Genomic DNA, 24,699 nt, shown 5'->3' on the forward strand with positions numbered 1-24,699 from the left:
CTATGAATATTTTATTAGAGTCTGTGTTCCCCACTCCACTGTAGTGCTTCTGTTGCATTCCCAGAGCCTAAAAAGATACCTGGTCCACACTCAGTTCTAAGTATATAGGTCCTGAGTGTAAACAAATGGACCAGTGAATCAATACTTAGATGAATAAATACATGAGTGAACAAGTGAGCAACCTGTTTGTCCCACCTGGGCACGGTGGTGGTTCTACGGGGACAGGATAGAAGCCAGGGGTGCTGTCAGCATCCAACAGTGCACAGAATAGTCCTTCCCACCTCCCAGCAAAGAACTGATCTTGCCCTACATGTCAACAGTCCTGAGGGTGAGGAACCCTGAGATTTTATTCCCTAGGGCTACGTAACAAAACTGCACACATTGGGTGGCTTCAAACAGCAGAAATGTATTTGATTTTAGTTCTAGAAGCCAGAAGTCCAAAATCAGGGTGTTGGTAAGGTTGGTTCTTCGTGGAAGCTCTGAGGAAAGACGCCCCATGCCTCTCTGCTGGCATATCTTGGTTGTTGGCCGTCCTCCATCTTCCTGGCTCCCTCCCAGCCGCCTCCCTCCAGTCTCTGCCCCTGTCACCTTCCCTATGTATCTGTTTGCATCTTCTCCACTTCTTATAAGGACATCAGTCATTGGATTTAGGTCCCACCCTAATGACCTCAACTAATTACACCACAAAGACCCTATTTCCAAATAAGGTTACATTCACAGAGAGAGAGAAAGAGAGAGAGAGAGAGAGAATGAGCTGGGGAGGGGCAGAGAGAGAGGGAGACTGAGGATCTGACGCGGGCTCTGCACTGACAGCAGCAAGCCCGATGCAGGGCTCGAACTCACAGATCCTGAGCTGAAGTCAGACACTCAACTGACTGAGCCACCTAAGCACGCCCATGAACATCTCTTTTTAGAAGATGCAATTCAACCCATGACACCTTGGTTTAACAGAAAGTTAATCTTTCTTACCCCTCTCCCCTCAAAAAAGAAACAGCAGGCAAAGGAAACCTGTCTTCTTCCTCCTCCTCTCCCCCACTCCTCTGAGGGTTTGCACTCAGCCAGATGCCTGGTGGGCTTCTTGGCCTTCTCTCCCTAGCCCCCGCCCCCAGCCACCACTCTGTCACTTGTATGTTGTCAGTTCTTTACCTGAGGAAACTGCCTCTGTGTTAGAAATGTCCTCTACACGAGGAGCACCAATCCCATAAGCAAGGCATTCCTACTGCCCCTGTTTACAGAAAAGGCAACCAGGGTTCAGAAGGATAAACTAGGTGCCCAAGATGACAGAGCTGGTAAGTGACAGAGTTTGGGCATCTGATTTGACAGCCCACACGTAACCCCTGTTCTAGGGAGTTTTGGCCTCCCTTCCTTGGGTCCTGGTTCTCTTGGGCACTTTCCTGGCTGGAGCTCCTCCCTGTCCCCTTCTGATGTAACAAATTTGCTTCTGCCACAGCCCTGTTCTCTTAGCTTCCTTCTTGTTTGTTTTTATTCCTCTCTCTCTTCCAGACAATGAGGGCTTTCAGGGTGGATACAATGTTTATTTCATCTCAGTACCTACCCCAGGGCGGGGCACACACAACCAGGCCATGCTGGCTGAATCAATGAATGCATTCACGCTTCAACAGTCAAGTCTGAAGACATTCCCTTTGTTTCTACCAGAAATCCCCAAGTTACACTGCCATGAAGACACTACAACACTGCGGCTTTCTTAGAAGCCACCAGAAAGTGAATCAAATTCTAACTAAAACAGAAAGGTTGTTCTGTAATCAAATTAGCCTGGGTAACTCTAGAGAAACCAACACTATACATGTTTCCTTACTGCTCGACATCACAATCCTCTCAGGTGCTTTTGGAATTTCAGATAGTCTTCTAGATATTGAGGATTCTTTTTTAACCAATAAAACTGGTTTTTATTTTTTGAAAAGTCTCACAGAATACTAACCATCCTACAAAACCCGGGAGGGCACGTTCGCCTTCCTGGAGAAAGACTCTTATTCCTCAGGATCTGGGAGCAGAATACTTCCTTCCAGTACTGGAGATGCCATCACCTGAGGACTGGGATGATTCTTCTTTCCCTCTGGCCTCAGGTCTGCACCCACATTCTCTTGTGACCCTTTTCAGTCTTGTTTTGGGTTGATTTTTCTCCAACTCATCAGAGCCTGAGTTCCCAGAGCTGGAGATGAATGTGGGTGGCCCAAAGCTCCCTGTACCTCATTAACCTCTACATTATCTCAGGGAAATTACGGCCATTATCACACTGGGGCTCAGGATCGAAAAGCCACCAAGGCTGGGCAGACAGAGATGGATGCTACCAATTTAAGGAGAGGAGAGGCAGCTCCTTAGGTGGTGAGAGAATCCTTTGTTTTGTCAGAAGAAGCTTTGCCATGGCAGACCCCAAGTATGGCTCTCCCGGCACCTTTCTGTAGGCTGCACATTTCTGGAGGGGACTTTGTTTTAATAGCATGTACTGGTTAATCTTGTTTCCTCATTGACTTAATAGAAGTAAAGAGGAAAAAAAAAAAAAACCCAAACATATAAAAATGGTCCATAATCCACCTACCCAGTGATATCTGTTGACCTTTAAAACCAATCAAAATGAAAGTAATAGAATATAGGTAGGTCTAGACAATTCAAGGACTTCAGTAAGTAACAAAGTTAAAGTGAAGGTCTTCGGCTACCTTTCCAAGTTCAGCCTCTCAACAGCTAATAGAGTTTTGTGGTTCCTTTAGAAATAACATGAACTGGTGGAGTATCCCGGCTTACAGAGCGGTGGCTCTCTGACCTGCGTGGACATTGAATCACCTGGAAAGCTCATTCTGTCATAGGTCGCTGGACCCCAACCTTAGAGAGAGTCTAGGCCCAGCAGGTCTGGGGAGGGGCCCCCAGACTTCCTTATTTAAAAGTTGTTATAGGATGATGCTATGTCTTGGGCCATTTCCAGCTGTGATTTTTTTTTTTAATTTTTTTTTCAACGTTTTTTATTTTATTTTTGGGACAGAGAGAGACAGAGCATGAACGGGGGAGGGGCAGAGAGAGAGGGAGACACAGAATCGGAAACAGGCTCCAGGCTCTGAGCCATCAGCCCAGAGCCTGACGCGGGGCTCGAACTCCCGGACCGCGAGATCGTGACCTGGCTGAAGTCGGACGCTTAACCGACTGCGCCACCCAGGCGCCCCCAGCTGTGATTTTAAACATCGCCTCTTTTTGCCTCAGGTTCTCCTTCTGTAAAATGGGGCTCAGAGAGCTGATATGAGGATTAAATGGATCAAACTATTAAAAAGCTCCTCTATATTAAGAATGATGTAATTTTGCTACTATTCTGCATATACCAGCCTGTAAATGTGTCCCACTATCATCTATGGCTTTGTAATGTTAACAAAAGGAATAATTCTATATACACCTCAGTGCTGTGCTTTATTCATAATATTTTTCACATGCTTATATACAGATATGTTTAGTTCTTTTGAATTATCTTCACATAAAATCATAGATGTACATTCTAGAGGATCTACTAGTCCCCTGGAAGTGACCACACCAGTTGTTTCTGGGTACCAGCTAATATCAACCTTGCAGCAAGGGACATTCTTGTACATGTCATGTCATGGCACACATTTTGTGAGCATGTTCATGGAGTCGATTCCTAGAAGGGGTTTCCTAGGCCAAAGTGAATGTGCACTTCACCTTTTGGGAGTTGGAAATAAAAATACACATTCTTGGCAAGGCTACGTTTGTTTCTAAGCATAGGTCTGCCAGAAGCCCTGAGGGAACCGGGTGGTAAGTGGTGTTAACACCTCTCTACGGACTGTGTGGTGTTCATCTTCAACACGAGAATGGGAAACCAAGCGATGTTGCATATGGAGAGTCGGTTCACTCTGAGCTCTTTGTCTAGCACAGATCAAGAAGCTTAGGGTCCAGAATTGGTTAAAGCATATCTCTATGTTCAAGGAGTCCTGCTCCGGAAGGGTGAACCCTTAAGAAAACAGTTGCATCATAGACTGGCATGAGAAATGCATTGAAAGCATAATGTGTACAGATCAAAGATTGCATGACCAGTGAATCAGGTAGGCTAAAGGGATCAGGAAAAGGTTCAGGAGGATAAGGCAGAGTTTTTTCAAAATGAGAGAGAGTGGGCAGGAGGGAAAGGCAGTTCCAGGACTAAACTTGGTATGTGTGAGAGCCCAGAGGTTGGGTAGCACCTTACCTGAGGTACACTAGGTGCTCAAGGACTGTTAGTTGAACACAGTCTCAGCCCTCCTGGGGTATACAGTGTACAGATCTGCTACATTCTAAATGTAATTTTAGCTTCGTGACTAGCTTAGTGAATTCCTAATGAGTTCTCCTGATCGAGACAATATCTGCCCTTTTATACCTCTAATGAGCAGGTTGGAATATAAGTATTTAAATAATCTTCAGATGAGCCCCGACCTTGCCGGCAATACCTACATCCTGGCTCGAAGTCCTAGGACTGAGTGTTGACTGGTCCTCGTCCCTCCCTTCCACAGAGATTCCATTCCCTGGTAGATGACCAGTGGACATTGCTCTGGCTCTATTGCCAGCAGAGACAGTCTCCTGACACAATCAGCTGAAACAGTGGACATACATGCAACCTTGTAGTTACAACACTTTGGATTTTGCAAACTCTTAACCCAAATGGTAAAGGAAAAAAGGACATGGATCAGAACTGTAGGAGACATTTGCTATCGTTGCTTCAAGGGACAGTGTTCTGGTCCAGGCTGCTCTTCAAATATGTCCCAAGATGAATTGGAAAGCATACATCAGAAAGGTGCATTTCATTTTTACAGTCTGCAGGTGGTGCTGGACAAGGACGCTGTGACTGCAGTGGGTAAGACAACATGGTCCACTGTCATGGAATAAAAGCAGCCGATGCAGTCTTCAAGTTGACCCCCAAATATTCTAAAGCCATCATCTCTTCCAAAAAGGTGGGAGAAGAAGATCTTTGAGGTGCTCTGATTAACCTGCCCCATTATCAGACCCCTGATTGACAAGTAAGGTCTTCACCCCTGGTCCCTGCTCACTTCACCAGCTCTATGTCTGCCATGCTTCCCTGCCAGCCAGCCCTGCATAGGCGTTAAGTCTGACAGACTGACTTGAATCAAGCAACGCTGCTTTGCAGCTACACAAGCCAAAGAAAGTCTGCTAACCACTCTGAACTCCACAGTGTCCCTATCTGTATCATGGCGATAATGTTGGGAGGATTAAACAGTAACCATTTTTGGAAGGGTCCAGCTCAAAGCTTCAATCACACGCATTCGTTTTTTGCGGTGCCCTCTATGGCACTGAAAAAGAGGATTGCTATCACATATGGATATTCCTTATCCCCATTTTAAGTTGGATGGCCTATTAGCGCATCCCTTAACTATAGGTTTCATTGGTGATCTCACATGTGTGCTAATAAGAGTTAGGGAAAATGAAATGAATTAGTTAGGACTTTTTGTGCTTGCCAAGACTAAACCCAACTTGAGCTGGCTTAAGAAAAACACAGATGGCATATTAGCAATAGCAACGTTTCATGAAATGGTGGGGTGGAAATGGCAACAGAGACTGACGAGGGAAGGGTCTCAAAACCGGGACTGGAAGATGTAAGTAAATCTGATAATTAGCTCCTTCCATTTGCTATTCCCGCTTCCCTTCAGGTGCTTGATTCATTGTTTCCTCTGTTTACTTATAGCCTCTCTCTGCTCCCAGTTCCATGGTAGAAATATATGGCCCCACAGATCCTCTGTTTACCTGAGGACTGATCAGGAACAGAGACCATCAATACTATTCCTGGTCTCAGTTTCAAATTGCTACAAGACAGAATCTGATTCTTCTGCCTGTAGCCTACACTTGCTCTAATTAGCTCTGGGTGGTGAGTCATGAAATAACTAACGGCTATGGGGAGCTCTTGGACATCATGGATAGAAGATGGGAGGCGTCTATCATAGAGGGACAAATCGATGGTTCTAGCAAGAGAGGAAAAGGAGAGAGGTTTAGAAAAAAGTAGTAGATTAAATGTTGCTCAGTCCTCACTTGCTATAAAGTACTATTGAATACCCAGGTGTGTATATCCGGCTTTGGAGAAGTATCTATTTTTCCATGAGAAAGTTGAAATAGATCGATGGGTTATCAGCCCTGGCTCATCATATGAATACCATGGGAGGTTTTAAAAATCTCAATATTTAGGCAGCATTCCCAGACCAAATAAATCGGAATTTCTATGGGATCTGAATATCAATTGTTTTAAATGTTCTTTAGATAATTCCAATTTCAGCTAAGGTTCATAACCATTGGACAAGAAAAGTAACTCTCAAATGAGAATCCAGTGAAAATGAATATTGTGATCTAATGGGCTCAAAGTGAGGCAGTGGGGTTCTGCAGGGCTAAAAAGCTTCCCAGTATTGTCAGTAAAGCTTGTCCATAGATTGTACTTAGAGCTGCAAAGCACTAAATTATCCCTGAGTTCTAGCGCAGCCCCAAGACTTTAAGAAAGAAATACTCCACAAATATTTATTTTCTGCTCTGTACTGGACCCTTGTGCTGAATGCTAGGGCACAGAAATCTAAGTTCTAGCCCGGCGGTGGGGGGGGGGGGGGGTCACATGTAGCCCCATAGCTTGAGAGTGGCTAGAGAAAACATACTATGTATACCACTTTGTCTTTGTTGGAAGTCTGATTATCAGGGATTTTTGTTCGCTTTGTTTTAGTTTTCAAGAAAATGACCTCGTTGAAAAGTCAACTGGCTTCCCTGAAAGAGAAAAGCCAGTTCAAGTCTGGGGCTAAGATCATTTGATACAGAAGGAAGAGAGGTGTTAACATCGAGTAGTTGAGGGTAATATGAGCAAACCATGGAGTCTGTGATGGAGAGAGAAGCTTGGCCCTGGGCAACAATGGAAAGTATAGAAGCTAATGCTGGGGAGTAAGAAAATGATCTGTGTGATGGGTACATACATAAATGCTCCATTAAAGAATCTTCTTGTTTTCCAGTGGATTCAATGATTAATGAGCCAAGGCCACTCTAAGAGATCATTAAGATGTTGTAGGGCATAGTGAGAGTCCCTAGTAACAACAGAACTAAAGTCGTTCCAAGGCTTATGGTGTAAGTCTACTCACTTCTCAGTAAGCTACTTTGTGCCAGAAAGCCCGGAATGACACGAGTTGTGATGCTCGTTTCCATATCATAGAGTGGGCATCTAAATAGTAGATGGAGAAAGGCCATAATAAATAGCCTGATTTTCATTCAGCAAATATTCCCAGAGTGCCTCCTGTGTGCCAGGCACTAAATTTGATCAAAGTTTCATGCATTTTGAAGGTTATTCCAGTGCTATTAGCCTTTAATGGCAAGTGCAAGCTGTTTGTCTATACATGATTACATTTAATCCTTACTAAGACCGGGATGGAGGGGTCAGGCTGATGATGCTGTTGATATTGCTGCTGATGGTGATGGTAGTGATCAGGTGATAGTGGTGGTGTTGCGATGCATTTCCTGTTTAAAGAAAATTTTTAAATGAGCTCCAAAATGGCAAAGGATTATAGAAAGCCCCACAGCTGGTGCATAGATAGCCAGGCTGGGGTAAGAATCCGGATGTCCAAACTCCAACTGTGGCTTGCTGTCCATTCAGCCATGCTGAGGAACTAGAACATGAGTCAGTTGTTGAAGTTTAGTTTTAGGGAGGGCCAGGCAAGAAGCACGAGGAAAGATGAACTAAAACTCCAGGATCCTCACAATATTATGGCTTCATGTACAAGAGAAGGAGAGTTTCACAAAGGCAGCTCCGGAAGTCTCACTGATTTTTCATTTCCAGCTCACATTCTTCTCTCCTGGCAAGGAAGTCTGGAACAAACATCGGTCGTAAAGGAAACGTTTCTCTCTGCCTCACAGATGCATTTCTGTGCCAAAGTTAGCTTCCACCTTTACAGCTAATACACATAAAAAGAGAATATTTAGACAGGCACTTCACAAAAGTGCGGTTAGCTCAGGAAGTCAGAGGGCTATAACTGCCCCCCAAGAAAATGCCTTGCTTTTCAAACGGCTTCAGTCTTGCTGGCCTTGCAGCACACACGCCGTCTGGTTGTGTTCCAGTCCCACCCACCCCACAGCCAGAGCGAGTCTATCCAAAATGCAAATGTGATTGCCTCTCTGGGGGGCTAAACATTCTCAATGGCTCCCTCATCTGCGGAAGAAATTCAGGCTCCTCAGCTTAGCACGCAATGCCTTTTGTGACGTGGCCACTGCTGACCGCTCCAGCCTTTTTTTCCTTCCCACCTTCCAGCCTTCCGTAATGTGCTTCAGCAAAAGCAAATCGCATGTAGCTGTGGCCCTGCTTATTAAACTCACAGCGTGATGTTCCTATGCCTTTGATTATGCTGGTTCCGCGGCAGGAAGGCTGTCTCTGCTTTCCTCACCCGGCACACTGGCTCTCATCCTTAAGGACTCACCTTCTCCAAAAACCCATCTTGGACCAGTCTCAGCAGAGGGGCCACCTCGGGCATAATTCTGTCAGACTATGCCATATCTGTGAGTTGGTTTTTTTTGTTTGTTTTGTTTCGTTTTGTTTTTACAGCAAACCCATTCACCATCGTGGTGGCCCCTCCTCCAAGCAATCATTGAGGCTCTACTAGGTTGTAATCACTTTACATGTATTCTTATTTTAAATATTCATCCAGCTCTATGGGATTTGAAAGTAACCAAAAACAAACACAAACAAAAACAAAACCTGGAGCTTCCCAAATGTAACAGTGCCTGGAATACAGTAAGCATAGTATTGCGCAGTAATTTGTACAGCTGAACGGATAACTACTTATTCATTTTTAAAAATAGGCTTTATTTTTAGAGCAGTCTTGGATTTACAAAAACACTGAAAATACAGTGCAGAAAGCTACCATATACTCTGTATCCAGTTTTCCCTATTATTGACATCATACATTACTACAATACATGAACCAATATTTGTATATGAATATTAACTAAAGTTTATAGCCTATTCAGATTACCTTAGTTTTTACCTATTGTCCTTCTTCTCCAGGATCCTGTGCAAGACACCACAGTACATTTTTTTTCTCACGTCTCCTTGGGCTCCTCTCAGCTGTGACAGTTTGTCAGACTTGCCTTGTTTTTTGATGACCTGGGCAGCTTTGAGGAGTACTACTCAAGTATTTCGTAGGATGCCCCTCTATAGGAATTTGATGTTTTACTCATGACTAGTCTAGAGTTGTGGGGTTTTTTTTTTAAGTTTTTATTTTAATTCCACTTAGTTAACTTCCAGTGTAATATTAGTTTCAGGTATACAATATAGTGATTCAACAATTCCGTACAACACCCACTGCTCATCACGGTAAGCGCACTCCTTAATCCTCATCACTTGTTCAACCCATCCCCCTCTCCTCCGTTACCATCAGTTCTCTATAGTTAAGAGTCTCTTTCTTGCTTTGTCTCTTTTTCCCTTTTGTTTTTTAAATTCCACATATGAGTGAAATCATATAGTATTTATCTTTCTCTGACTGACTTCACTTAGCAATATACTCTCTAGCTCCATCCGTGTTGTTGCAAATGGCAAGATTTCATTTTTTATGGCTGAGTAATATTCCAATGCATATGTATATATGTACCACATCATTGTTACCCATTCATCTATCAATAGACACATGTGCAGCTTCCATATCTTGACTGTTGTAAACAATGCTGCTATAAACATGTACCCTTTGAATTGTGTTTTTGGTTTCTTTTTTAATTTACTTATTTTGAGAGAGAGAGAGAGCGTGCGCACACACCCACGTGTGGGAGAGGGGCAGAGAAAGGAGAGAGAGAGAGAGAGAATCCCAAGCAGGTTCCAGGCTGTCAGCACTCAGCCTGACATGGGGCTCAACCTCATGAACCAGGAGATCATGACCTGAGGTGAAACCAAGAGTCAGATGCTTAACTGACTGAGCCCCTTGTATTCTTTGGGTAAATACCTAGTAGTGCAATTATTGGGTCATAGGGTAGTTCTATTTTTAACTTTTGGAGGAAGCTCCATACTGTTTTCCACAGTGGCTGCATCAATGTGCTTTCCCACCAACAGTGCAAGAGGGTTCCTTTTTCTCCATATCCTCACCAACACGTGTTGCTTCTTGTGTTGTTGTTTTTAGACATTCTGGTAAGTGTGATATCTCATTGTAGTTCCAATTTGCATTTCCCTGATGATGAGTGATGTTGAGCATCTTTTCATGTGTCTGTTGCCCATCTGTATATCTTCTTTGAAGAAATGTCTGTTCTGCCTTCTAACTTTTTTTAATTGGATTTTTTTTAATTTTATAAGTTCTTTATATATTTTGGATATTAATCCTTTATCAGAGTTATGTCATTTGCAAATATCCTCCCCCCTTCTGTAGGTTGCCTTTTATTTTTGTTGATTGTTGGCTCCATTATTGTTTTGATGTAGTCCCAATAGTTCATTTCTGCTTTTGTCTCCCTTGTCTCAGGAGACCTATCTAGGAAAAAGTTGCTACTGCTGATGTCAGAGAAGTTACTGCCTGTGCTCTCTTCTAGGATTTTCATGGTTTCAGGTCTCATATTTAGGTTTTTAATCCATTTTGAATTTATTTTTGTATATGATATGAGAAAGTGGTCCAGTTTCATTCTTTTACATGTCGCTATTCAGTTTTCCCACACTATTTGTTGAAGAGACCGTCTTTTTTCCATTGGACATTCTTTCCTGCTTTGTCAAAGATTAATTGACCATATAATTATGGATTCATTTCTGGGTTTTCTGTTCTGTTCTATTGATCTTTGTGTCTATTTTTGTGCCAGCACCATACTCTTGATTACTACAGCTTTGTAATATAACTTGAAACCTGGAATTGTGATGCTTCCAGCTTTGCTTTTCTTTTTCAAGGTTTCTCTGCTTACGTGGGGTCTTTTGTGGTTGTATATAAATTTTAGGATTTTTTGTTGTAGCTCTGGGAAGAATGCTGGTGGTACTTTGATAGAGATTGCATTACATGTGTAGATTGCTTTGGGGAGTATAGACATTTTCACAATATTTGTCCTTATAATCCATGAGCATGGAATATCTTTCCATTTCTTTGTGTCATCTTTAATTTCTTTCATCATTGTTGTATAGTTTTCAGAGTTAATGTTGTGGAGTTTTGAGAGTAAGACCACAGTGGTCAAATTTCACTTCTCTCCTATCATATTAAGGATTCTTAGTATCCACATGACTTACGTCTATGGATGTTTGACTTTCATCCCCTGGCTGAGGTAGTGTTGGTCAAGTTTCTCTACTGTTAAATTACTCATGTTTCTCCCTTTTTCATATTTTTTTGGAACAAAGTCACTGTGCAGAGACCAAACTTGAGGAGTCTGGAGTTATGCCTCCCCCTTCTTAAGGGCAAAGTGTCTACATAATTATTTGGAACTCCACACAGGATATATGTCTCTTTTCTCAATTACATTTATTTAATCACTTATTTAGACAAGTATAGACTCATAAATATTTATTCTCTATTTTGGTTTTAATACAGTACTACTTAATTTTGTTGTTTAAATTATACCAGCTTTGGCCATTGAAAAAGTTCTTTCAGCTGATTTCTGTGCCTCTTTGACTCCCCCCACCCCAATCAATGTAAGCCCTTTAATTTTTTGAGTACTTTCTTCCTTTTTTTTTTAAAGTTTATATTTACTTTGAGAGAGAGAGTGGGATGAGAGCTGGGAAAGGGCAGAGGGAGAGAGGGAGAGAGAGAATCCCAAGTAGGCTGCATGCTATAACTGCAGTGCCTGACGTGGGGCTTGATCTCACAACCCGTGGGATCGTGACTTGAGCTGAAACCAAGAGTCTGATGAGTCTTTCTGATCCAGGCTCATCTTGCTTACTTCCTGCTGTGGCACTGAAGTCAGCAATTTCTTCTAGAAGCCCAGTTCACTAACCAAGATCTTGGTTCTAGCTGTGCACATTGCTATAGGGGTGTTGTTTCTTCTTGGTCTTCTCAGCTGAGAAAAAAAATTATAAGTATTATGTATGTATCTGTATACCAACTCCTGTATATATGCATCTATCTATCTATCTATCTATCTATCTATATACACACACACTCATGTATATACACACATGAATATTTCTGCCGTAACCATCTGTATCTATATCCTGCTAAACATGAGTTCATACTCCTATCTCCAGCTTTAATCCATTACATTAATCACTCTAGCCTCCTTACCTTGCTTATCTGTAAATTCCTGCTTAAACAGTGACAAACCCAGCTCCCATCACCTGACATCCATTTACTGAATTGTTTAGTTCCAGTATGCATGTCTAACTGCATCAGAATTATTAACCTGTAGCCCTTGGGGAAACAGCATTATCAGCCTGAGTACAGTGCTTATGTGTGGTTCTTTTTGCCGTTAATCTTACAGACTCCACTTACTTCCAAAGTTACCGCTATCAGCACCTTCTCCCGCTGCCTGCTTCAGCGAGATTGTCTTACACATTTGTAACACAGTTGGAGTCTCTTGTCACAGTCTACATTTCTTTCTGGGGTTCCCCTGATTTCCTAAATGATTTTTTCATGTGCATGCATTAAGGTTTATCCTTTTGTGCTGTACAGTTCAATTATTCATTCACTCTTCATTATCTATTCATTCCCTAGTCATTTCATTGTTTACAGCACTCCTATCACATGCTCAAAAATAAGTTGAATTAACTGACATTTAGAAAATGTCCCTACTGGCCTTTAAAGTAGAACAGAAAGATTAGAATCTACAGAGAGGAATAGAATAAACTCTACCAGAGCGTAGCATGAAAAAATTCCTGCAGTAGAGAATTAAAGCTGGCTAGGAGTCTCCTGGCTGCCACGCTGATGAAAAGAAACATAGCAGGGTCCGAGGACAGACAGATCCTCTCCTGGTCCGGAACACTGAGTGGTAGCTGTAAGGGGTCACTTTACAGTGCTGTGATACAACATCTGGGCCTGGCATGCCTGTGGGGAGTTGTAAAGTCCGTATATATGGACTAGTGGACTAGGGTTCACTTTCGATCTGCATGCAGACTCCCAGGTGGCAAGAGTTCAAATTCACCCTAAGGCCAGAGAAGCTTGCGTTTCAAATTCCTTCTGGTTGCTCCAGGGATCTCTCCCCTAGAAGCTCAGGAGAGCACGTGAGATTTGCTGCCACCACTGGTTAAGAGCCTTCATCATCACCATCATCAGGAGGAACATTTGAAGAGACATGTTACCCCTGTCTTTACAAAATGCTTGTACTTGTTCTTCCTCTTCGTATGTTCATGCCCACCTCGGAAGTCTTACCTGGTACCTGGTTATCCCCATCTTACAGATAAGTGCAAGGTCAGAGAGGGCTTGACTTCCTGGTGGCCCACAGTGAGGACAAGGTACTCAGCCCCAGGATCCAGCTTTCTCCTGACTCCCCAGAGTGTTTCTATTTCCATCACCCTTAATGACTTGGGGACAGAACCCCAAATAAAGGTCATCTGACCCTGAGACTGCATCCTCATTTGTGATTCCTGTGAGAATCTATATTAGAGGGACTGAGATTTCATATATACAGACTTTACAACTCCCCACAGGCATGCCAGGCCCAGATGTTGTATCACAGCACTGTAAAGTGGTCCATGGCCTTCTTTGACAAAGAAAGCAGATGTTCCCTTTTGTCCTTCCAGGTCCTTCTTAGGTACCAATATTTTCTCATATCTCACATCATTTTTTTAAATACTCAGAAACAAAGAAGAATGAAAAGTTGTGAACAGTCGGAGAAGGTTGTGTTCATTCCATTCCCATTCTGTTTGCACACACATATTCAGAGATTTTTCACTCTGATTTTACACACAGAGTTCAAATATCAGTAATTACTTGATACCTAGGCTTACAGAATATTCAAAACAGAAACTGGAAGAGAGGCAAGAAGGTATTAGAAGGATTAGGCATGAAGTATTTAAAATAGGAAACTGTCAGGGAATGCTTAGTTTGGGGTCACAATGTCTCTGGGCACCTCCATTTCCCCTGAGAGCACTGGTTCATTGAAGCACAGTGCTATAATCTGTGCTCAGAAAAATGTTTCCAAAATATTTTTTTTAGGTACAAATATTTTAAGTGGTGACAATTTAAAAAATGTTATTCAAAATGATTAAAATAAGTAAACATTTCTGTATTTAAACTAGGTAAGCCTTAAATCTGTGGAAATCAAGATTACCCAGTATTACACATAAACTCAATCAACATTTACTGTGTATAAACTGTGCAACAGGAATTGGGGATAGAGAAATAAATAATATTGATCCCTGTCTTCAGGAAGCTCAACATCTAATTTGAGAATCTGTCCCCAGGAGTCTGGATTGCTGATGTTTTGGGGCATAAAAGGCTGATGGTTAAACCTTTCCACTCTATGAGTCTTGAGGACTCCTGGAGGTGAGAACCACTGAATCAAACACTTAAAGTTTGAGAAGAAGCAACAAGGAAGGATGGAAAGAGGGAAAGAACCCTGTTACCTTATTGAATTTGGGCAGATGGAAAAAAAAGTCTTATCCAAAAATTTCCACTCTGTGGATCCATATCAATTTAGCCAAATGCCATAAGTAAAAGGGTAATTTTACAAACACCATCCCCTCCATGATTTGTAAGTTAGCAATGTGGGTGTTATTATCCCACTTTCATGGGGGTACAAAACTGAGACCTCAAGAGTCGGACCATCCTACCCAAGCTTAGGCTAGGGTAGCCAGGCATGGTTAGGGCTGGATGCGAATCCAGGCCTGTCCCATTTGGTGTGAAATCTCGGCCCTCTTCACTAGGCAACATCGCCTTCAGCCATAGGAGGTTGGACTGACAAGAGAAGTGTCTACAATGATGTGCTACGAAAAGAAAAAAAGAAAAGAAAATGCATCCTTCACAAGAGGATGCACACAAGAGGATCCTTCACAAGAAGGATTCCCTTCACAAGAGAGGCAAGTGCTAACTCCTCATTCATCCATGACTGAGTATCTAATCCATCCCCTTGTAACATGTCCACTCCATCAGTGAGGGTTATAGTGCATTCCAGTTGTGTGGCTTGAGAGTTTAATAAAAAGAATATTTACTAAAGACATAGTGCCATGTAGCAAACCCACAGGACATGTGTATAGTAGCCCAAGCTGAGTCAAGAAGCAAGGGGAGGGAAACAGTGACTGGGATCTGGAGAGGGAGACCTGAGAGCAGAAGGACTTCTAACAGGAGCTGTGCCCTTTCTTTTGAGGGGGATGAAGTCATCCATGGTACCCACAGTGAGGGAACCAGGGGAATAAATGATACCCTCTCAGTCTTTTTTTTTTTTTCTCCCTCCTTTCAATCTCCTGATGGATTCTCCATTGGCCCAATCCATCTGGAAGCTGGGAGGTGAGGGACCCCATGAAGCCAAGCACAGAGCGGAACAAAAAGGGGAAAGTTCATCTGGGGAAGGAAATAATACACCCCCCCCCACCCCACCGATGCTTTCCAACATGGAATAAACTTAGCATCAAAAGATGTTTTTCCATTGGGATCAGAAGAAATCTCATGATCTGTGCTTGCTTTGGGAGCATATATACTTATGGTCTTTTTTAGTACAGCTTTCCAGGAGCTAAGAGTAATTGATTGGAAGTGGCATAGAGGTTGGGATACATTTGCCTAATCCCAGCCTTAACTTGTCCCTTATTTTTCTTTGATTGGTTTGATCATTTTGATACCAGTAATGGCTTATAATTTTTTTGTGTGATTAGCTAGAAACCCAGCATAGGTAACACTTTATGGATTTAAAATATCCAGGGAGGAGTGCCTGAGTGGCTCAGTTGGTTAAGTGTCCAACTCCTGATTTTGGCTCAGATTATGATTTTGGCTCAGGTCATGAGATCAAGCCTGGTATTGGGTTCCATGCTGTGCATGGGGCCTGCTGAAGATTCTCCCTCTCCCTCTTCCCCTCCCTGCCCCCCCCCCACTCTTACTCTCTCACTCTCTGACTCTTACTCAAAAAAAAAAAAAAATCCAGGAGACAGTAATGTTGTCATGAAAGTAGCAATGGACTTGGTTTTAGAAATTTTCATATCTTACAAACTGGGTGACCTTGGGCAAGCCATGTGCCTTATCAGAGTCTCAGATCTTCTCAGGGAATGTCACCAAAAAGATGTGACTGTCACTTGACCCGTGAGCTAGACCTGGGCACTCAGAGGTCCCTCACCCCTTTCCTTGTCCTTGGAATGTGCCTTTTCTGTTCCCAGAGGCTGCTCCAAGGACATAGCCTTGAGATTGTGACATGGTATTGAAAACACTTGCATGGTATACGTGACTGAGGACATTGAAGGCCTCTTTATAAACTTTTAAGATTTGGCAGGTAAGGTGCAGGGATCCATTCATCTTGCTGCTGCCTAAGACAAGCTTGCATGTAAGTTCTCATTGCCTATTAAGTCCACCATCTACCAACTTAAAGCGTCCTCTTTCTTTGGCCTCTCCCTGCACTCCAATAGTCGGGGCTGGTTTCAGATTACACCTGGGAAGTTCTGGGAGGCTTACAAACCAACAGATCTCACTGGTGTGAAATAGGAATATGAAGTTATTTCTCAGGATGGTACAATTCTGAACAACAAAAATGTGGTTATATTACACACAAGAGGGATATGATTTTTCATATTACATTTTAGTGAGACATTATAGTAGTTTAAAAAATCAACCTCTAGGGGCGCCTGGGTGGCTCAGTCGGTTGAGCGGCTGACTTGGCTCAGGTCAGGATCTCACGGTCCGTGAGTTCGAGCCCCGGATCGGGCTCTGTGCTGACAGCTCAGAGCCTGGAGCCTGCTTCAGATTCTGTGTCTCCCTCTCTCTCTGGCCCTCCCCCCGTTCATGCTATGTCTCTCTCTGTCTCAAAAATAAATAAATGTTAAAAAAAAATTTTTTTAAAAATCAACCTCTAGGTTGATAAAGACTTCAAACCTGGGCTCGGGAACTTCCTAGCTGGGTGACAATGAGCAAATTCCATAATGTTTCTAAACCTTAGTTTTCTAATTTATAAAACAGTACTAACCAGAGCACCCAGCTCACGGGCCATTCTTTACCTGTTCATAATAAACAGTAACAGTAACCATGGGTGTTAGTTATTACTGCCTCATCCTAGATGCAAAGGATGCCTTCAAAGCAATGGTCAAGTCCATAGTCCAGGTCATTTTTTTTTTTTAATTTTTTTTTCAACATTTATTTATTTTTGGGACAGAGAGAGACAGAGCATGAACAGGCGAGGGGCAGAGAGAGAGGGAGACACAGAATCGGAAACAGGCTCCAGGCTCTGAGCCATCACTCACGGACCGCGAGATCGTGACCTGGCTGAAGTCGGACGCTTAACCGACTGTGCCACCCAGGCGCCCCAGTCCAGGTCATTCTTTAATGAAACAGCACTCACGGTTCCCTGGTATTCTTTAGGATGCCTTATCTCTCTGGAGACAAACATCAACAGTTAACATCTACCACTCTTGAGACCATAGGTCATAAACAGAATTAAACTTCTGAGTGCTGCCTGCTTCTAGTGTTCCTCCTGGATTTTGTTTATCAAAGATACTTTTGCTTTAGTCTCGTGATTTGCCATATAAGCTGATTGAACTCACTCGCTTGGCAGTCAGATCGGCACATCTCCTGTTTCTGCTAATTTGCTAGTTGACCCTGTATAAACCACCTAATTTTCTAGGTCTCATCAAACTCGATAGATAGATAAGATATGTAGATAGATATACAGATAGATCGAAATTACACTAGTAAACCCACTCAATTTCCATTTCAAAAATTTTGTGATTCCATCAACCATTCTCTGAAAGTAAATTCACTTATTCCTGAAGTTCCTTTATCACTCTTCACACGTAGAAAGTGTTCAACAGACTCAAAAGAACACACAAACATCAAGCACCTACTATGTGCCTGACACCAGATACGTACTTAATAAAGTCTGGATGTTTTCTGAAACAAACAGTGTCTTCCATATCAATTTCCCAAACCAAGACTTTCATCTGTCTCCAACGCAGTAGAAGCAACTCACATGAATCTCACCTTTGTTAAATTCTGCAGTGGACATAAAGGCTCCAAAATTCCATATGGATGCACGTTGCTGAGCTTTGATTCATACTTAATTTCCTAAAATGAGAAGGGAGGATTAGTTGAATAAAGGGCTGTGGTATAAAGAGCAATACATATGTCTTCTTGGCTAATGTCTGCTTTTTTTCCAGTTATTAGAGTTAATGCCATCACAGGAAGGGAGCAGAGTTGTTTTTCCCCAGTAGAACAACAGGGGGAATGTACTGCAGATAAGAAACATTTCTGGAAACAGAAACAGAATAGCTGTATACATGACAGCTTGATCTGGGAAGCCTGACAATCTTCCCCCTTTCCTCATCTTTTAATTCTGATTACTGCCAGACTGAGATCTATCTATCAGTTCTCAATGCTCTTTGCAAGAAAGGTTTCATTGTGAAGGAGGGGGGCTGGCCTTATTTTACCAGTAGAAGGCTATTATCTTGCAACAGCTGTTTATAGTTAACTGCAGCCCATACTTAAAGCCTGAACGCTAGAGCCTTATTTAGTGCCTGTGGATTTGCGGTGAACAGAGTCAGGCTTAACTCTTTGTTCTCCCTGGAGTTGATGGCTTCAGTGGGGATTCGAGATGGAGAGGGTCTTTAACAAAGAGGGTGGAAATAGATGGAGGGTTGCAGCTCACAAGTGGAGCAAACAGTTCCACGTAACGATGGTAAATATTGAGGTATTATGATCTCTTACGGATGTGCTGAGCACTTTGTAGGTATTATTTCAGTGAATTTTGACCAAAAGTGCTCTGATGTTGATATAGTTGTGCCCATTGCACAGGTGAATAAATGGAGGCTCAGGCAATGAATGCTGGGATTCAAATCCACATGAATCCAGTTACAGAGCCAGAGTGCTTAATTCCTATGTTATATTGTATTAAGTCTCCCATTATTCCAGAGGTGTTAGCTGAAGATACTCAGTGCTTTGCACTGTGGTGCTGTACTATCTATTAGAGAAAGAAAGTTTCCACCCAGAGGACTCTCAGGCTGGCCAGAAAGGTGAGTGAATACAGGTGATGCACTGCAAACAAAGAAAATCAGTAAAAAGTACAGAGACTTTTCAGGGTGGAGAGAGTAGATGAGGACCCAGAGGAATTTAGGGAAGGGGCAGAGTTTACTATATAACAAAACAAAACAAAACAACAAAAAAAACCCCACTAATTTCAAGAAGGAAACCCAGCTGCAAAAAAAAAAAAAAAAAAAAAAAAGGAACAGTGCAGACAGGCTGATTTAACCAGAGGATTATTGAGGGGGCCGAGGGATACAACCAGAACCCCGGAAGCATCTTGGCTGCCCAGCCAGGAACTTAGACTTGATTCTCCAGGATAAGAGCAACGAGGTGGTCAGATGCGCATTTCAGAAGGACCACTCCAGCTGCGGTAGGAAGATGTTTTGGAGGGAGTAAAGCAGAGGAGGTGAGAAGAGTTAGGATGTACTGTGATGATCCAGGAAGAGGAGAATGGTGCCAGGACAGTGGAAATGGGCAGCGGGAACTGGATCAAACAGATGCATCGCAGATAAGAACAAATAAAATGGTGTTCAGCCTCCTTGCCTGGCTCAAGACTAAAAAGAGGTTAAATTTTCCAGCAGGAAGTTGGAAGGAACATTGCTCCAACCACTAACTCAACCCCAAATGACATACATTCCTGAGGGTTACAATGCTAATCAGTGGCATTTGGCGGTGGTGGGTGAGACCATGCCAACAACACACACACACACACACACACACACACACACACACACACACACACAGAGTTTCATTTTCTCAGCACGTCTGGAATTTTTGTTCTTTGTTTGACTCCAACATCTTTCCAGATGACAAAGAAAACCAAAGATCTCTCAGCCCATTGTTAAGCACAAAGAGAGGCGAAGTCAGGGGTTGTGGGGGAAAAGTTGGCGGACTCCGAATTTTTATTCTCTGCGAGGAGGTTCACAACAATTCACAGTGGGAGAGAGAGTGGCTTGCCAGAGGGCTCCATGTGACTGGGCTAAACTAGAAGAATATGTCAAGTTCAAGATGAAAAGACAGCCCTTGCAGTTGAAAAAGGAGCTGGGAGCTAATGGAGCTGGGGAAGGGGGCCTTTACAAAGGAAAGTGCTTATTTGCAAACTTGCTTCTCTCTAGCAAATGCTCCCAGGACCTCTGGCAAAAGGAATTCCTGGACACAGGCCTTCCCGTGGAGCCGTTAGTGATCTGCGGTTAATTACCTCTGGCCAGGCTCCCCTTCTGCAGCCAGTCTGTGGGGTGGCTGCAGAGGTTTGGGGTGGAGGTTTTGCCCTTTTAATTCCAACATTCAACAAAGTTAAACTCCTACAACTGCAGAGCCAGAAGAAACCTTACTTCTTCTGCTCTAAGGTCCTAATTTTTATAGTGGCAGGAGTCCTGGGTCAGACAAAGCAGGGAGAAAGGCAAAGCCAGCATGGGAGGCCCGGGGGTCTGTGGGTGGTCCATGAGCAAGGTGGGGCCCTCATGCTGGGAGGGTATTCTAGGAGATCCTGACTGTCACTCAGCAAGAAGATCTGCCTTCATTGTAGGAAGTGGAGCGTTCCCATCATTTAGGCCCAGATTTGCTTACACTGGCCAGATGGGCTAAGGCCACTTCTACTGCTCTTTCATGCTCCCACTCTTTTACAGCAAAATAAAACCAGTCTTTCCTGAGAAGAAAGTGCATTACATTAGTCAGGACTCTGCAAAGATAGATAAATAGGTAAGTGGAGATTTATTTTGAGGAATTAGCTGATGGGATTGTAGGCGCTGGCAAACCTGAAATAGAGCAGGCTCAAGGGCTGGAGGTTCAGGTCAGAGTTGATGTTGTGGTCTTGAGGAGAATTCTTTCATCATCAGGAAACCTCTCTTTGGTCTTCAGGTCTTCAACTGACTGGATGGGGCCCACTTACATTAGGGATGGTGATTTGCTTTATGCGAACCCCACTGATTTAAATGTTACGCTTTAAAAACATACCTGGGGCACCTGGGGGCTTAGGTTAAGCGTCAATCCAACTCTTGATCTCTGTCTCACAGTTTCGTGAATTCGAGCGCCACATTGGGCTCTGTGTGGACAGCTCAGAGCCCGCCTGGGATTCTCTCTCTCCCCTCTGTCTCTGTCCCTCCCCTGCTCACACGTACTCTCCCTCTCTCAAAGTAAAGAAATAAACATTAAAAAAAATAAAAAACAGAACAAAACAATATATAAAATAAAAAACAGACAAAACAACTGAGCTAAGTTGACCCATAAAATTAACCATCACAGAAGGAATTCCAACAGTGTCCAAAATGTGTCAGTAGTCTCTATTGGGAGATCCTGGGCATGAAGCCCTGTCTAGGGATTTTCATCCTTCCTCCCCTGACAAGAGTTTAACACATGCCATTTTAGATCTACCAGCACCCCACCCATCTCTTCATCCCTAATCGTAGCATTTCCTCATTCCAAAAGTAAACATAAATCATAAGATGAGCAAAGCCAGGACTCTGCTTCTAGATCATAGATCTCATAACTGGCATGAGCCCTTGGCAGGGGTCTGTTGAGGAATCTAGAAACCCTAAGGTTATTTGGTGCCTTTTATCTCCATGATTTACTCATTCCATAACTGGAAGCTTTTTATCTCCCACTCCCATTCACCCATTGTATGCAGCCTTCCCCACCCCTCCCCTGTAGCGGCCATCAGTTTGTTCTCTGTATTTATGGGTCTGTTTCTGCTTTTTGTTTGTTTGTTCATTTGTTTTTTAGATTCCACGTATAAGTGAAATCATATGGCATTTGTCTTTGGCTTATTTCATGTAGCATAATACCTTCTGGGTCCATCCATGTTGTTGCAAATGGCAAGATCTCATCCTTTTTATGGCTTACACTTCATTGTGTATATACATCATCACATCTTCTTTATTCATTTATCAGTGGGCACTTGGGTTGCTTCCATATCTTGACTGGTATGGTCTTCCATATCTTGACTTGACTAGTAAATGCCTGGTACTGGAATTACTGGGTCATATGGTATTTCTATTTCTAATTTTTTGAGAAAACCAACATTCTGTTTTCCATAGTGGCTCCACCAGTTTGCATTCCCACCAAAAGTGCATGAGTGTTCCTTTTTCTCCACATCTTCATTAATGCCTGTTATTTCACGTCTTTTTAATTTTAGCCACTTTGATGGGTGTAACCTGATAACTCATTGTGATTTAGATTTAGGATTCCCTGATGATTAGTAATGTTGAGCATCTTTTCATATGTGTTGCACATCTACATGTCTTTTTTGGGGGGAAAAATGTCTGTTCAGGTCCTCTGCCCATTTTTAAATTAGATTGTTTGGAGTTTTTGGTGTTGAGTTGTATAAGTTCTTTACGTATTTTGGATATTAACCCCTTGTTGAATATATCATTTATGACTATTTCTTCCATTCATCAGAATGCCTTTCATTTTGTTGATGGTTTCTTTTACTATGAAAAAGCTTTATATTTTCATGTAGTCCCATAGTTTATTTTTGCTTTCATTTCCCTTGCCTGGAGAGACGAATCTGGAAAAAATGTTGCTGAGGTCAGTGTCAAATAAGTTATTGCCTGTGTTTTCTTCTAGGAGTTTCATGATTTCATGTTTCACATTTAGGTCCTTAACGCATTTTGAATTTATTTTTGTGTATGCTGTAAGAAAGTGGTCTGGTTTTCCCAGCACCACTTATTGAAGAGACTGTCTTTTCCCCATTGTATATTCTTGCCTCCGTTGTCATAGATTAACTGACCATATAAACATGGTTTTATTTCTGCTGTCTACTCTGTGTGTCTGTTTTTGTACCAGTACCATACTATTTTGATTGCCACAGCTTTGTAGTGTATCTTGAAATTTGGGATTGTGAAACCTCCAGATTTGTTGTTCTTTCTCAAGATTACTTTTGCTTTCTGGGCTCTTTTGTAGTTCAATACAAATTTTAGTATTATTTTGTTCTAGGTCTCTGAAAAATGCTGTTGGAATTTTCATCAGGATTGCATTGGCTATGTAGAGTGCTTTTGGGTAGTGTGGACATTTTAACAATATTTTTCCAATTCATGAGAATGGACTATCTTTCTGTTTGTGTCATCTTCAATTTCTTTCAACAATGGTTTATAGTTTTCAGAGTACAGGTCTTTCACCTCCTAGGTTAAGTGTATTCCTAGATATTTTATTCATTTTTGGTGCAATTGTAAGTGGGACTGTTTTCTTAATTTGTCTTTCTGCTAATTTTTATTAGTGTATGGAAATTCAACAAATTTCTGTGTGTTAATTTTGTATCCTGAAACTTTACTGAATTCATTTATTACTTCTAATCGTTTTGGGTGGAGTCATTAGGGTTTTCTATATATAGTGTCATGTTATCTGCAAATAATAATAGTTTTAATTCTTCCTTACCAATTTGGATGCCTTTTATTTCTTTTTCTTGTCTGATTGTTGTGGCTACAACTTCCAGTACCATGTTGAATAAAAGCAGTGAGAGTGGACATTCTTGTCTTATTCCAGATCGTAATGGAAAAGTTCTCACTTTTTCACCATTGAGTAAGATGCTAGCTGTGGGTTTTTCATATATAGTCTTTATTGTGTTGAGGTATGTTGTTTCTAAACCCACTTAGTAGAGAATTTTTATTATGAATGTGTGTTGAATTTTGCATCTATTCTGCATCTATTTGAGATGTTCATATAGTTTTTATTCTTTTTTGATGTGGTGTATCACATTGATTGATTTGTGAATATTGAACCACCCTTGTATCCCCAGGATAAATCCCACTTGATTGTGGTGAGTGATCCTTTTAATGTATCATTACATTTGGTTTGCTTGTATTTGCTGAGGTATTTTGCATCTGTGCTCAGCAGGGAAATTGACCATGGTTTTCCTTTTTTTGTGGTGTCCTTGTTTGGTTTTGCTGTCAAAGTAATGCTGGTCTTGTAGAATGTATTTGGAAACTTTTCTTCCCCCTCTATTTTTTGGAATAGTATGAGGAGAATAGGTGTAAACTCTTCTTTAAATTTTTGGCAGAATTCACTTGTGAAGCCATCTGGTCCTGACTTTTGTTTGTTGGGAGTTTCTTTTTAATGAACTTAACATTTTTCTTGAGGTTTTTTGCTCTTTATATTCTTTATTCTTTAAAAAAACACAAGAGACAACACAAGGGGAGAAAAGGTCTGGGAGACACAAATTTAAAATAAAAATCAAAAAGTTAGAGCTAAAATATTACTCTCTTATTCTAAAAAAAAAAAAAAATGTATCACTGTCTCATATTGTTTCTTTATACTGCTTTTGGCCTGAAGGTCAGTTTATGTACAAGGAGGGGAAACCGACTCCTTAGATTGGGAATAAAGATTTATACTGGGGTTTTCCAGACTTTAAGTGAACATATTCTGAGAAGCCCCACTATTTTTCTCTCTGCATAAGAAGGGGTCATATTTATAAATACAGGTGGAAAGTCGTGGTATAGGTCTTTGATTTAGGTAAGGGGTATATCCTAAGAAGCTCCTTTAAAAAGTCATTCATGAATGCCTCAGTAGCACCAATTAACCCCCACATAATCCAGTAAAACATAGCTAAAAACTTGGAGTGATACAACTCAATCTTTAATAAGAATCACTAATTATTATATGATGATAAATAAAAACAAGACCACCTGAAGTTTTGGGGGTGCCTGGGCAGCTCAGTTGG

The 24,699-nt window shown here is 41.9% G+C and overlaps 2 long non-coding RNA genes across 4 annotated transcripts in view; one reads left to right on the top strand and one right to left on the bottom strand.

The window, feature by feature from the left end:
• LOC121045395 (uncharacterized) overlaps positions 1 to 24,699 on the top strand; it is a 467,047-nt gene that overhangs the window by 366,398 nt on the left and 75,950 nt on the right. The gene's annotated exons all lie outside the window — the stretch shown is intronic.
• Positions 11,722 to 24,699, bottom strand: part of LOC121045397 (uncharacterized) — a 31,342-nt gene continuing 18,364 nt past the window's right edge. The window contains exons 2-3 of the long non-coding RNA XR_005797733.1: positions 18,012 to 18,095; positions 11,722 to 11,961 (exon numbers count right to left, since the gene is read on the bottom strand). This is a non-coding gene — a long non-coding RNA (uncharacterized LOC121045397). The remainder of the gene's footprint in view (positions 11,962 to 18,011; positions 18,096 to 24,699) is intronic.

The sequence above is a fragment of the Herpailurus yagouaroundi genome, unplaced genomic scaffold (assembly GCF_014898765.1).
Source record: "Herpailurus yagouaroundi ecotype Mexico unplaced genomic scaffold, PumYag 190, whole genome shotgun sequence".
In the NCBI taxonomy this organism is placed as follows: Eukaryota; Metazoa; Chordata; class Mammalia; order Carnivora; family Felidae; genus Herpailurus; species Herpailurus yagouaroundi.